This window comes from Bombina bombina, chromosome 9 (genome assembly GCF_027579735.1).
Source record: "Bombina bombina isolate aBomBom1 chromosome 9, aBomBom1.pri, whole genome shotgun sequence".
Taxonomy (NCBI): domain Eukaryota; kingdom Metazoa; phylum Chordata; class Amphibia; order Anura; family Bombinatoridae; genus Bombina; species Bombina bombina.
In genome coordinates, this window is record NC_069507.1 from 252,686,357 (window position 1) to 252,700,975 (window position 14,619).

The 14,619-nt window shown below is 36.6% G+C and overlaps 1 protein-coding gene across 1 annotated transcript in view; it reads right to left on the minus strand.

Annotated features, from left to right (window-relative positions):
* LOC128640533 (VPS10 domain-containing receptor SorCS1-like) overlaps window positions 1–14,619 on the minus strand; it is a 1,407,808-nt gene that overhangs the window by 1,223,025 nt on the left and 170,164 nt on the right.

The following is a 14,619-nucleotide window of genomic DNA, read 5'->3' on the forward strand; positions in this document are numbered from 1 at the left end:
AGGTTTAGAAAGTGACCATTTATCAAATATGTCAACCATATTTCCCAAAGGAAAATGGTCATTGCCCTGTACTGGTAACCATTTAGAAATGTTTGAAACGGTTCCTAGTGACCTTAACGATTTTATCCATACCCATAGAATATCTCTATATAAAGGATGAGTAGAAACAGTTTTCCCTAGATTTTTGTTTGACGAATGTACCACAAAATTCAAGGAATACAGGGAGCAGATATTTTCCTTCAGGTATTTATTTGAATATTTAAAAGATTGTAACAACCAATCAACTGGGAAGCGCAAAATATTTGCATAGTTGTATAATTCCAAATTGGGCAGGGCCAGTCCCCCCTTGCAGCATGGTTGATATAAATAAATAAGTTTTATTCTTGCTTTCCTCCCCCTCCAAAGGATGTATCTCAAAGATTGTTTGAACCGCCATAAATCAATTTTCTTGATTAATATAGGAAACATCCTAAGTGTATAAAGAATCTTAGGAATAATAATATTTTGAAAAGATTAATTTTGCCTGTCATAGAGACTGGCAGAGCTGCCCAACTCTTCATCTTTTCTTTACTACCCCACAGGATGGCAGAGATATTGTCTCCATACCAGCCTGTGGGATTGGCTGAAATTTTTAGACCTAAATACAGTATAGTTTCTATAAATTGATAGGATTGAGAATCATCTATCTTCTTTAACCAAAGTATTTTAGATTTTGATAAGTTGGTTTTGTAACCTGATACTAGGCTATATTGATCTAAAAGGCTAAGAATACTTTCAATATAGTTCTTAGGGTTGGATAAGAATATGAGAAGATCATCCGCAAATAGCGAAGTTTTAAGTACAGTTTTACCTATACTAATTCCTGGTAAAGTCTCTCTCAACTTGATAGCCAATGGCTCCATTATTAAGTCAAACAACAAAACCTACCTGGTCCTGATGAATAATCTTAGGCATTATGAATTTCATCCTTTCTGCCAAGATCTTCATCAGAATCTTGTAGTCAAGATTAAGCAAAGAAATAGGTCTATATGAGGTTATTTCTGAGGGATCTTTATTGTTTTTAGGAATTAAGATAATGTTAGCTCTTTTGAAGCTTTCAGATATCCTGTGGTTCTGTTCAAAATAAGTTTTATAAAGATAGTTTAGGACAGGAACTATCTCTGCTGAGAGGATCTGGTAAAACTCTAAAGGCAAATTGTTTGGGCCTGGAGTTTTCCCTCTAGTCATAGAGGTGATGATTTTATTTTTTTAAATCAAAGATTTTTATTAAGGTAATTAGCAAAACAAAACAAGAGCCACATATAAACAAGAAAACAAGTTATTACAAAATTTACATGGCTAATAACAATAGTAAATCATAATAGGCATATTGAGAACATGTATATCCTACTATATTACCAGTATACCTCGGATATATACATTGTAAGATTTACAATGATACCTTATATATATATTTTTTTTTTTTAACAAAATACTACTATAGTACCTTATTAGTAAAGTGCTCTGTCCATTAGTATGATAATTTCAACTGTCATAGGTAGAGTAAAGATCATAAATGAGAGATACATTTTTACCCCGCAGGGTGCAGAATACTAATTAAAATAGACATGTCAAACTATACGAATCCAAAGTATATAATGGTAACATGAATTGGTGTGAGAGAAATTATTAATACCACAGCAACATTTTACAGAATATTACTACAGTACCTCGTTGGCAAAGTGTTCTGTCCATTAGTATGATATTTTCAATTATCATATGTATAATAAAGATCATAAATGAGAGATACCTTTTTACCCCGTAGGGTGCAAAATACTAATTAAAGTATAGTAGTAATAAGAGAGAGATAAAATAAACAATATAGTTAACACCATACACCATGTGTTCTCATTTAACATATAAGGTTACTCTGGAACCTATTCACATTTATGTTACATAAGAAAAAAAAATTGGCTTAAAGATATGGAAAGTAGCGGATTAGTACCGCAGTAGAATTCACCATATTGGGTGAATAAATAATATAGATAGAGTCACCCCCTCCCTAGAGTAAATATATAAATATGAAATAACTAAATATGTTTTACAACATTGGAGCACAGCATTCAACTGCAGATAGGCACCTCTTAAGGTTGAAGTAAGGGGAGGGGGGGGGGGGGAGTGCAAATTAATACAAAACCCTGTAATCTAGGGAACACATTGCCAAAGTCACTGTAAGCTGCATAGTGGTGACCAACCCAAACCCAAATTAAAGGCTACATAGCAACCGTCATACTAACAGTATATAGACATACAATATCACTGAATATACACCCAGAAAACATGGGATATTTATAGACTTAATGTTACCCTCTAGGTATGGGCCCTATACCCAAGGGTGGTTACGAGACATTAAGAAAGAGGTGAACCTTAGTGATAGATATAGAAATAAGGATAGTGACATATAGGGACACCGCAACACCAGTAGTGTTAGTGCCCCTACGTATACGCTAAATTACATGACCATATATACTGCTGCAGAACATGTACAACTATGATGCTTTTATTATAGCCTCAATTAGGACTCTCCAAAAAAAGAAAGAGCAACAATGAGGATAGTTCCCTAAAATTCTGTAAATTATATTGGGCCACTGTTATAGTACATGTAGCTATATACGCTGCCAAAGGAGCATATCACAATAAAAAAACCCAAATCTCCCCTAGTATTACCTTATCTCTAGTTTAGGCATGTGTGCCAATAGGGGGTTAGGTTACTGAGGATAAAAAAAAACTATATGCATAGGACTGATATGAGGAATTTAATATTTAAGAAATATGAGAGAAAAAGACAAAACAAAATGTGACCATATAAACTTAAGTGTGATGACATGACATATATATTAGGGTTTATATTTATGCACATAATATGAAATAATTTACCATCCTGTATATAAATCCTCTAGGGATTGCATGCAATTGGTAGAGATGAGAATACAGTAATTTACAGTGACACAGTGAACTTAAGATATAATGATCATATACCCTTGGCATATAGCCCCACTTTCACAGAGTGAAACTCTCAGTAAATGATATGGATCTTTGAGTATGATTAAGCTTAAGGGGAAAACATTAATTATTTTATAATAGCTATAAACATGCGTGTGAGCTTAGAGAACAGGACAACAATAGAATGTAACTCCATATAAAAGATAAGCTGAACACAAAGGGCCATCGCCACAACAGAGTCAAAGATAGGACAGTACCATGCTGCAGCAGTCCAGAGCATGTAGAAAAGAGAATGTTTAATAGCAACACTAAGCGTCGCCAAGGCTTATGGAATTTGACAATGTCCCGAATATATGAGGTCTATGGCTTGAACTTCTATGCATTCAAAATCTGTATTGTCACTGGTATAGCAAAGAGCTAGGCGAGTTTCTAGTTAACCCACTCCAGACCTGAAAGGGGACCATGATGGGATCTCAGCATAGGTCAGGAAGTGGGGTGAGTAGCCATGACCGGGAACGGATTCATGTGCGAGTGAAGTCACTTCAACCCTGGCAAGCTGCAGGTATGTGCCAGCAATGGCTCGTGCTTTAATTTCCTCGTGGCTATGTGTATTTTTCCCTGTCCGCTGCGGCGTGACATACCCCACATATGTTATGCTCCGCTTTGCTCCCGGTCCACTCTGCCGCGGCTCTGTGTAAAGTGCGAGAGTGTGGGGGACCTGCATGTCGGAGGGGAGTGCAAGAGTGGTAGAGAGGCAATCAGGGTCAGCCAGCTGTACCCCGGGAATAGGCGAGTCGGTATCCAAGAGCTGGGGCTTCCAATCTACCAATGACGGGCTGGTCTCTCTGAGATATCTCATCCGGCCTATATGTGAGTGATCCGCATTCTCTGACTTCTGGGCTCTTATCCTCAAAGGAGTGGGATCCCCAGTCATATCCTGCGAGACAGCCATCTGCCCCAGAATCTGGTCAGCTTCAGATGTGCTGATTGCTAAGGGCTCAGTGAGCGGTGCGGGAGGGAACAGACCGCCATCTTGAAGGCTATAGGTACAGAAACAGTCGGAGAGACAGCGTGAGAGCCGGGTGAAGTGGAGATCCATTTTGTCACCCAATCTTTTCAGCGACAGGAGTAGTGTTGCCTCCATTCTCCTAGAAATCGTAACAGATGGTAGTGGAGGGGAGACTTACAATGTTTCAGTAATCACAGTATCGCTTATATACCAAGGGTCCACGAGGTTTAATCTCTAGTTGCTCGGAGTATAGGCCCTGAGTAAAGATGTTAGTTTCAGAAGCATGTGCTATGGTGCTGCTCAAGCTTTCTCCTATACATATGCTCAGGAGGTTATAATATCTTCAAATGAGGATTTTAGGGTGTCCTATTAGGCATTTTTGTCTCTTATCTTAGCTTTCTATTGTGGAGCTTCAGAATAGTGCTGCCATGCTTGTCGGCGGTTGGCTCCGCCCCCCAGAGGTGATGATTTTATTAATTTAATCTTCCTCTATTGGCTTATTTAAATATTCACAACCTAAGTCCGAAACCTTAGGGAAGACTACATTATCCAGAAACGTATTGATATTAAGCATTTCTGGACATTGAGATGAATATAAATCAGTGTAAAAGTTCTGAAATAGAAGAAATATCTGATCCTGTTTTGTATATATTTTATCTTTAACCTTCAAAGTGACAATCGGTTTTCTTTTGGTTTGCCTCTTAAAAATTGAGGCCATAAATGTACCTGCTTTGTTACCATGCCTTGCGAACCTAGCCAAACTCTTATACAGAGATTCTTGTGCCTCCCCTAAGAGGAATAAATCTCTATCTTTTTTACAAGAGAAATAGTTCTCTCTATTTACATTGTTTGTTGATACAAAAGATATGTATCTCTTAATTTATTTGATAATTCTTTATCTTTTATATTCTGTTTCTTTTAAATCTAGCCACACAAGTATTGATCTTTGCTTTTAAGTATAGCTTGACTGTTTCCCAAAACATCGGGACATTTTCCCTACAGTGACTATTGAACAGACTGAATTCCTCCCAAGCTTTGACTAAAAATGTTCTAAAATTTGCCGATTTTTGTAGATATGTTGGAAAGAAAAAGGAGTTAAATATGATCTCTCTTTTAATTTTAAATACTAAGAACCAAGGATTCTGAAATGAGAAATAGATCTAACCTTGAAAGAGTGTTATGAGATTTCGAGCAACATATGTATTCAAGAGATTATTAGGGTTTAATATTCTCCATATAACAACTAAACTTATTGAGTCAAAGAGTGATTTAAAGATTCTCCTTTCAAAATTTAATAGAGAAGTTGTGTTTCTGGGTTTGGTTTTATCAACCCCCAATTTCCGCCTATCCAAATATGAGTTAGTTATAGTTAGGAGTGACTTTGTAGTCACCTGTTAGTATGATTTTAGCCTTAGAAAATGTAAGCATGTTTCTCACCAAGCGGTTCTAAAATTTTTCATTAGGATCGTTTGGTCCATAAATATTAACTAACAGATATTCTCCATTTCGAATAAGAAGCCTTACAATTAAGTATCTGCCCTCTTTGTCTTTCATGACACTGAGAATCTTGTAGCAGAATGTTGTATGAAATAGAATCATTACCCCTCTAGCAGATTTTCTATATGAAGAGAAAAGTGACTCCCTAAGCCATATGGCTTTGATCTTACTATGTTCAAGATCTGATAAATGCGTTTCCTGTAGACATGCTATATCAAAATCTTTTTTGCATAAAAAGTTTATGACAGCTTTCCTTTTAATGGAAGAGTGAATCCCCCCCCCCCCCCCCCCACATTCCAAGTTAATATCTTTGCCATCTAATTACCCAAATAAAGCAAAGGGGAGGAGAAAAGGGGAAGGAAAAAAAAATAATCTTATCAACCTAGTGCAGTAACAATTGTCTATGTGGAAACTCAATAAAGTTTATAGTAAGCATAGAATATAAAAGGAAAATCAATGTGACATCAAATTTTGTGCAATAGATAGTAAATAAACTAATAATATATGATGATTTTATCAACTGTTCACCAAAGTTCATAATCTTGGTAATCTTCTAAGTAAATTGGTCCCATCGTATAATAAAGCAATAACAAGTGTTACAAATGAATTAGTCATATGTAAAAAAAAAAAAAAACAACAAGTATTCACTGGGTCCATGATCTTCTGAAGAGGAGAAAAAAAATATCTTTGTGAGAGTTCAAAAAACTTTATAAATAAAGATGTAAAAGAAAAAAATCAATGTGCACATCAAATTTTATACAGTGGATTTAAGATCTTCCACATTAAAACATAGATAATAAATTAATTAATAATATGTGGTAAATTTATCAAGTGACCACCAAAGTTCAAAATCTTCTGAGGAGGAACAGATTGTTCCCATCCTTCACAACGCCAAAACACAATAACAGTGACTCTGTGGGGAAGAAAAAAGAAATAAGAAGGAAGAATCGAGGGCTCTCATTAATAAAACTAATTTTTTGCATCACTTTCTATGAAGGTTTGAGCTGCTTCAGGTGAAAAAAGAAAAAAGTGAAGGAAGAATCAAGGGCTCTCATTCAGAAAACTAATTTTTGCTTCATTTTCTAGGAATGTTTGAGCTGCTCCAGGTGAATCAAACAGAAAGAAGTTGGAGTCGGATTTAAACCTTAACTTGGCTCGGTATAAAAGAGAGAAAAATCTGTTTTCTGAAGCCAATCGGGAACAAAAAGAAGATAATTACCTCCTTTTTAGGGATGTTTCCATAGTGAAGTCCTGGAAAAGTAGAATTTTAGCCCCTTTAAAGTAGAGATTCTGCTGTTTCCTATAGGCTCTTAAAAGCTCATTCTTTCCCTGAAAGTTCAGGAGTTTCGCAATTACTGGGCGTGGTTTCTTAAAATTTTGTGAGGAGTCATCTGGTTCTCTTCCTAATCTATGCACTCTTTCTATTATTAAGAGATTTTTGTCAAGCGTTATTCCCAATAGGCCAGGAAGAGTCTCTTCTATAAAGGCTTTCAATTCCTGGAATTTTAGATTTTCAGGGACTCCAATTAGGCGCGGATTGTTACGCCTTGCTCTATTTTCCATGTCTTCCATTTTATTAGTTAAGATTACATTTTGCTTTAATAGAAATTCAATTTTGGAATGCATGGAGTTTTGAGTATCCCCCCAATTAGAGATTCTTTGTTCTACTTCTGTTACTCTCTCAGCCTGGACTTTTATCTCTCCTATTATTGTATCCAGCCTCTTATGCAACTCCTCTATTGTAGGTATAATCAATACTGATACTTGTGTGGCAATCTTGCTGGCATCAAAGGTGTTATGTAATATATTTTCCATACTTGACTTGTTGGGGGAGTTAGTAGCCCTGCCTGTTTTTGTATCTAGTTGTTTAGGTTTAGGAGACATTTTTGCTTGGTTAAGACATTTATCCATAGGCTTTACAAGCAATAAAGCCAGAAAAAAAGACAGGGGAGTCAGTTTGTCTTTATACATCTAGCCTAAATTAGCTTCCAGGGTCTCCCTCAATGACAACTTAGGTAATCCTCAAAGGCATTGCAGCTGGCTAATAAAAAAATGCACTTTTTCAGTATAGTATCACAACAGCTGCATAGACTAGCTGAACAGTTTGCTATGCTGAGTAGCTGTTCAAACTTGAATAACCAGCAATACAGAGGGTTCAAACCCATATAGCCATATAGCCATGCAAAATCTTATTGCTTGCTGAACAGTTTTTACTGCATTAAAAGTTCTATTCAGGCAAAGCTGGTCATCTATAACCAAGAACAAACAAATTTTTTTTATCCTCACAATGATAAAAAAAGCATATGGACCAATTCAGTAAACTACATAAAGTGTGCCAGTGTGCCAGTGGATGGTATAGAGAGTAAAGTCCCTTTAATGCAGCAACCAATTCTGCCTATTAGGCAAATAACCAGGTATTTCACTATATATTCAATGTGCAGACAGCGTGCTAGTGTGTTGGACTCTCCACTTGATCCGGCAGGTCACACACAAAAATAAAAAAGGGTTTACTTCCTATCTGTAGCCCCGTTTTGTCCTGTAGTTGCTGTTTCTTATAGGCAGCGTAACGTCTTATCCTAATAATAGGGTATTGGAGAGGGCCTCTCGTTGGAAGTCTGAGGCGATGTAACAGACAAATTCCTGACTTTCCAGCAGGGCCACTCTAACAGTTGAATCTGTATTCCAACCCAGACCCTAGACCAACCAGGCCTCTCGTGGGGCAACTCAGGCGGCTTCTCTCCCTCCTCCTCCTGACCCACCTGGCAGCGATGCTTGAAACCACTTTCCTCCATGGTTTGATGCCAGACGAGGCAGACGGCGCGATTTACACACCACTCTCCTAGTGCTGCCTACTACCTGGTCCACGCTCTCATGCTGCGTGATGATGTCACAAGCGGACCATCCCTGGAAGCATAGCCAGATCGTGCTGGAAATTTTTAACTTGCGGAAGTGGCTGCAGCTCACTGTTAAAGCCCAAAGTTGCAAGATTTGCTTCACTGAAACAATGGAACTGCTTCAATCTTACTAAAAGATAGAAGATAACACATTACACAAAAATGTAAAAACAAATAAAAAATCTGCAACACATTCTTTTAAATTGCCTATTTTAATGTTGATAATTGTAACTTTTTTTTTTATTTATTTTTATTTGGGGGGGGTCAGATAATGCATTTCTCAGTCTCACAAGATTTCTGTTACTAACATCAGGTTGTGACATTAGGTACTTCAAAAGGAATTTTTTTTAAAAAAGTAACATACAAAAAAAAACACATTTTTCTCTCTTTTTTTGTAAAATAAAGTGCCATAGATTTAGAATACCAACATGCAAGATGAAATAAAAGAGAATACGATGTTATTCGTATCAATGGGATTGCAGAGACAAATTGCATTTTCAAAAACAGTAGCTTAAATTTAACAGAAAAATTACTGTTAACTAAATACAGGCATTTTAAAGGGACAATCTAGCCCAAAATAAACTTTCATGATTCAGATAGGGCATGCCATTTTAAACAACTTTCCTATTTACTTCTATCACCAATTTTGCTTTGTTCTCTTGATATTCTTAGTTGAAAGCTAAACCTAGGAGGTTAATATGCTAATTTCTTAGACCTTGAAGGCCATCTCTTATATTAATGCTTTTTGGCAGTTTTTCACCACTAGAGGGTGTTAGTTCATGTGTGTCATATAGATAACATTGTGTTCACACATGTGGAGTTACCTAGGAGTCAGCACTAATTGGCTAAAATGCAAGTCTGTCAAAAGAACTGAAATAAGTTTGCAGAGGTTTAGATACAAGGTAATCACAGATGTAAAAAGTGAATTAATATAACAGTGTTGGTTATGCAAAACTTTGGAATGGGTAATAAAGGGATTATCTATCTTTTAAAACAATATAAATTCTGATGTAGACTCATTTGTCAAAGGGTTTTTTAGATTTTGCGGTTGTCATTTTTGTTATAAGAGGTTCTTGTTTGTTGTATGAGATATGTAATTTGGACAATTAATACAATTTAAAATATAAATTACAGGAATAGCCACTAGGAATAGACAATACAACATAAATTAAAGAGGTTTAACACTTTGAGTGCTAAGCACTTTCCCACCTGGGTGCTAAGCTTTTTTAAGTTTTTTATTTATTTATTTATTTTTAAAAATTGTACTTTTTTTATTTTTTTCAGATCCCCAAGACTTACACTGTTGGAAAGGTTAGGCGATTACCTTTCCAACGGTGGGTCTTGGGGGTCTATAGCTGCTTAGATGCCTTAGATACAGGCTTCTAAGCAGCATGCCCCCTGCTCCTATACTTAACATTGTTAAGTATAAATTAAATTGCGCGGTGACGTCATCACGTCATTGCGCGTGACATCACCACGCATAACGTGAAGCTCCGGCGATGCCTGTCACTATGCAGGTAGGAGTGGGTGGGAGCCCCCAGATCTCCCTCAAGGTGGGAGAGTGCCAGCGATGACTCTGAGCCGTCGTTAGCACCAGAGTGGGAAACTCTGCGACGGCTCAGAGCCATCGTTAGCACTCAAGGGTTTAAAGAACCTACACCATAATCTCACAAATACATCCAACATCCGCAACTAGCTGTTTAATAAACTTGCTATAAATTGAAAAATACAGTTTGTCTTTAATGAAGTCCCTTCAGCTGTTGATAAGTGAAAAAGGTACCAAAATTATACTGAAAAGCATAAAGATATTGAATTGTGACCACCTTTGCAGGACTGTCCCGTATTATGTATATGGAGCTTTTTTAAACCACTAATTACTTTTCAGTTATGAAAAACATTGGAAAACTGATTGTGATTGGATTTAATTTGAAAAGTGCTTATTGCTAGCTGAAAACTTGCAGGAAAATATAAAACCTTGCATTGTGATCAACTGCACAAATGAGAGTAGCTTAGGTGTCTGTTCTTGTAACCTCAGATATGGCGACTGCTAACAGTAACACCTAACACTTTTCACTCACGCTCTAACACATTAAGAGTACATTAATTCTTCATGTGCGCTAACCCGACATGAGTTATCATATATATATATATATATATATTTATTTATATTACAGTATCTATAATAAATAATGTGATATATATTATTATATCATTTAATATTTCCATAATGCCCATAAAGGGTCATGAAACCCACATTTTCATGATTTAGAAAGAGCGTGCAATTTTAAACAACTTTCCCATTTACTTCTATTATCTAATTTTCTTCATTCTCTTGATATTCTTTGTTGAAAAGCATATCTAAATAGGTTCAGTAGCTGCTGATTGGTGAATGCACATGGATGCCTCATGTGATTGGCTCCTCCATTTGCATGTCTATTTCTTCAACAAAGGATACCTAAAGAATTAAGCAAATTAGATAATAGAAGTAAATTGGAATACTGTTTAAAATTGTATTCTCTGTCTGAATCATGAAAGAAAAAATGTGTGTTTCATGTGATTCATGTCCCTTTAAGATTATTAATTTTTCATGTGCACTAACTCGACACTGAGTTAGACCCAAAGGGGCCGAATTATCAAACTGCGAATGGAGCTTGATGCCCCTTGTTTCCGGCGACCCTGAAGGCTCGCCGCAAACAGAAGTTATGGAGCAGCGGTCTAAAGATTGCTGCTCCATAACTTGTCTGCATGCTCTGTGGCGGCGGGCAGAAATCAACCCGATCGAATACGATTGGGTTGATTGACACCCCCTGCTAGCGGCCGATTGGCCGCAGGGGCGGTATTGCACAAGCAGTTCTGGTGAACTGCTTGTGCAATGATAAATGCCGACAGCGGTGTGCAGTGGACATGATACGCTACATCGTGGCTGCTCGCACTTTGATAAATATGCCCCAAAGTGTGAAACCCGAAACACGTTACACAAATTTTACATTCCTATGTCCTTCACATAGATTTTTTTTTATTAATATTAAATATATACTTTTATAGATATCTGATAATGGTAATGTAAAATATATATCTATACCTATTGATCTATATGAATATAAATATATATATAGGTATAGAGAGAGAGAGAGAGAGAGAGAGAGAGAGAGAGAGAGAGAGAGAAAGAGAGAGAGAAACATTTTATTGAAAATAAAAATACAATTGTTATCAGTGAGTATGTGAGTAACTGTTTATTTTAATGTATTTGTGTTGTGTTTGGTGCAACTTTTAAACAAGGTCTTCAGTTGCACTAAACCCAACGCGTGTTAAACTCGATTGCACTCGAGTGAACACGTTTACTTTCAACTTGTAATACCCTTGCAAATTAACGCGCCCGTTACATTCTAATATTGTTTGTGCACAAATGTTAGCGCTCCACTTGTAATAACCCTTTATGGGGAATGAAATTATCTGTTTAACGTCTCTTTAATATTTTTCTTTTTTCTGTGTTTTTGTGTCTGATTTCCCACAGTAACAGAAGCACATCTTTTTGTTGCTGAATCTGAAGTACAATCTGATACAGCTGCTTTTCAAATCTAAGGTGACATTAATTACTAATTAACAATAAAGCACCTGGAGTTAGATACCTTTATTCCCTTGTAAAATCCCCATTCAATAAAGCATTTGCTAAACATTAAAGTGAGAACTAAATCAAATAGATACACATTCTTATTGTTTATTTTAAAAATAAGCTTTATTATTGCAAGAGTTTAAATATATATATTACAGTTTTAAAGAGATATATTTTGACACTTAAATTGAAATAAAGGCAATAATGTAAATGGAAGTAATTACACATCACCAAATTAAAAAAAGTAAATGTTCTAATTAATTTCATTTTTTTATTTTTTATTTGTATCTCATTTAGCATTGTTCTGTCTATATCATCTATCTATCTATCTATTATCGATCTATCTATCTATCTAATTATCTATCATTTTCTATCTTCTATCTATGATCTATCTACCTATCTATCTATCTATCTATCTATCAATCTATCTATCTATCTATTTATCTATCATCTATCTATCTATCTATCTATCTATCTATCTATCTCTGTCTGTCTATCATCTATATATCATCTATCTATCTATCTATCTATCTATCTATCTATCTATCTATCTATCTACCTATCATCTATCTATCTATCTATCTATCTATCTATCTATATATCATCTATCTATCTATCTATCTATCTATCTATCTATCTATCTATCATCTATCTATCTATCTATTATCAATCTATCTATCTATTCATCTATCTATATATCTATCAATCTATCTAATTATCTATCTTTTTCTATCTTCTATCTATGATCTATCTATCTCTGTCTGTCTGTCTATCATCTACAGTGGATATAAAAAGTCTACACACCCCTGTTAAAATGTCAGGTTTGTAAAAAAATGAGACAAAGATAAATCATTTCAGAACTTTTTCCACCTTTAATGTAACCTATAAACTGTACAACTCAATTGAAAAACAAACTGAAATCTTTTAGGTAAAGGGAAATAAAAATAAAAAACTAAAATAATATGGTTGCATAAGTGTGAACACCCTTAAACTAATACTTTATTGAAGCACCTTTTGATTTTATTACAGCACTCAGTCTTTTTGGGTATGAGTTTTTCAGCATGGTACATCTCGACTTGGCAAGATTTGCCCACTCTTCTTTGCAAAAACACTCTAAATCTGTCAGATTGTGAGGGCATCTCCTGTGCACAGCCCTCTTCAGATCACCCCACAGATTTTGAATTGGATTCAGGTCTGGGCTCTGGCTGGGCCATCACAAAACTTTAATCTTCTTCTGGTGAAGCCATTCCTTTGTTGATTTGGATGTATGCTTTGGGTCGTTGTCATGCTGAAAGATGAAGTTCCTCTTCATGTTCAGCTTTCTAGCAGAAGCCTGAAGGTTTTGTGCCAATATTGTCTGGTATTTGGAACTGTTCATTATTCCCTCTACCTTGACTAAGGCCCCAGTTCCAGCTGAAGAAAAACAGCCCCAAAGCATGATGCCGACACCACCATGCTTTACTGTGGGTATGGCGTTCTTTTGGTGATATGCAGTGTTGTTTTTGAGCCAAACATATCTTTTGGAATTATGGCCAAAAAGTTCAACTTTGGTTTCATCTGACCATAACACCTTTTGCAACATGCTTTTGGGAAACCTCAGATGTGTTTTTGCAAAATTTAGCCGGGCTTGGATGTTTTTTTTTGTAAGAAAAGGCTTCAGTCTTGCCACTCTACCCCTTAGCCCAGACATATGAAGAATACAGGCGATTGTTGTCACATGTACCACACAGCCAGTACTTGCCAGATATTCCTGCAGCTCCTTTAATGTTGCTGTAGGCCTCTTGGTAGCCTCCCAGACCAGTTTTCTTCTCGTCATTTCATCAATTTTGGAGGGACATCCAGTTCTTGGTAGTGTCACTGTTGTGCCATATTTTCTTCACTTGATGATGACTGTCTTCACTGTGTTCCATGGTATAGCTAATGCCTTGGAAATTCTTTTGTACCCTTCTCCTGACTGATACTTTTTAACAATGAGATCCCTCTGATGCTTTGGAAGCTCTCTGCAGACCATGGCCCATATTTATCAAGCTACGTACGGAGCTTGAAGGGCCGTGTTTCTGGCTAGTCTTCAGACTCGCTAGAAACACAAGTTATGAAGCAGCGGTCTAAAGACCGCTGCTCCATAACCCTGTCCGCCTGCTCTGAGCAAGCGGACAGACATCGCCGGAAATCAACCCGATCGAGTACGATCGGGTTGATTGACACCCCCTGCTGGCGGGTGATTGGCCGCGAGTCAGCAGGGGGCGGCGTTGAACCAGCAGCTCTTGTGCAATGTTAAATGCGGAGAGCGTATTGCTCTCCGCATTTAGCGAGGTCTATCGGACCTGATCCGCACTGTCGGATCAGGTCCGCAAGACCAATGATAAATAGAGGCCCATGGCTTTTGCTGTAGGATGCGACTAACAAAATGTCAGGAAAGACCAACTAGAACAGCTGAACTTTATTTGGGGTTAATCAGAGGCACTTTAAATGATGACAGGTGTGTACTGACTCCTATTTAACATGATTTTGAATGTGATTGCTTAATTCTGAACACAGCTACATCCCCAGTTATAAAAGGGTGTTCACACTTATGCAACCATATTATTTTAGTTTTTTATTTTTATTTCCCTTTACCTAAAAGA